Below are 1,600 nucleotides of genomic sequence, written 5' to 3' on the forward strand. Positions count from 1 at the left end.
TAGGAAAGTAAAAGCATTTACTTGGGGGTGGGGGAGAGACTTTTTTTTTTTTTTTTACACCCATTGGGGGCTAGAGAGAAATGAAAGACAAAGCTGAGAACTAATGCTTTATAAAATTCAACTTTACTTAAAAAGACAAACTGTAACAATAAATACTTTTTTGGCAGAAGAAAAGCAGACAACTCAGTTACTAAATGACGGATGTCCAAGACTCATCTGAAGGCAGAATGGTTCAAAGGTCAGAAGCCAAAGTCAGAACAGTCTCTGTTCAATATCATTCATCTAAAATCCAACATCTTACCTTTCTTCAAATTCTTTAAGTGTCTACCCTAGGGCAACTTGTTTTATACTAAGAATTATGGATCTCCTTATTTATACTCACACTCTTTCACCAAATCATGATTCTTTTCATTCTAGCTTTCCTGATTCTACTGTTTTGTTTGGCCTTTATAATTATTCCATGACAGATGCAAAGAATTTATACCTTCTGGGCAGAAATGGAAACAGAATCCTAAAGCAGCTCACCTAAGGGTCAGAAAGTCAGTGAAGTAAGCAGACCTTAGGTGTGAAGCTACATTCAGCACCCATTACATTGTCACGAGTTACCAAAGCAAGGAAATCCTTTAACATTTCTATGTGAATAAAGATAAAAATACAGGTTGGCTAAGTGTTTGTAAGAGACTAATAACTGCAGTTCCTTTCCTTAAACAGTCACTGGTTGGCTGACATCTAAGTAACAGCTATAGATGACCTCCTCTGAGACTGAATTATACTTGGTTGAGCAGATATCTGGACTAGTAAAAGAAACTGCTACAAAATCAGAGCCTCAGTAAAAAATATTTAGTGACCATTCTAAAAAAAGGACAGTGGCTTAATAAGCATGTTGTTGTCACAGGGCCAAAGCAATAAAGTACTCACCTTCAAATATACATACACAAAAGTCTCAATTTTAAGATTATAAACTTAAAAGTATATTTTAAAAAATGTTAGTCGCCTGTATGAGATAAATTAAAAATTTATGTAATTCAGTGTAAAGCACCAAAAATGAACAATAAAACTGTTCACATAAACAGTGAAAAGGAAACAAAGCACAACTATAAAAGCACAGAGGTATCGTTTACAAGAACCAAGTAAATAAACTAATTTCTATTAATTTTTTTCATTTACCTGATAAAACTGTTGGTTAAACTGGGGAGGGGAGGGTCTCTGAGCATCTAAAGGGTAACAAAATGGTAACAAATATACAGCATTTCTTTATTAGCAAATTATACCACACAAATCAGGTTATTTTTTCTATCTGATTACAGAGTTAACAGAACTTGCATCCACGTGTAGAGCAGCAACATAAAATTTTACTAGGAAGAAATTCTGTATCTGGACCAAAGGACTGTAACATGGACGAAGAAGGTAAAACTGGCAACTATGATGCAACTACTGCAAGAAGATTCAGGTTCGTTTTCCATGCTTATAACTCTCCAAAAGGGATAATACATTAAGGGGATAATGCAGCCAAAGAAGGGATGATGTAGAAAATCACATGAAATTAAATGAGTACAAAAAGAGCACAGGGGCGGGGGGGGGGGGGGGGGGGGGCAGGAGA

This window comes from Neophocaena asiaeorientalis, unplaced genomic scaffold (assembly GCF_003031525.2).
Source record: "Neophocaena asiaeorientalis asiaeorientalis breed wild unplaced genomic scaffold, Neophocaena_asiaeorientalis_V1.1 scaffold322, whole genome shotgun sequence".
NCBI lineage: Eukaryota > Metazoa > Chordata > Mammalia > Artiodactyla > Phocoenidae > Neophocaena > Neophocaena asiaeorientalis.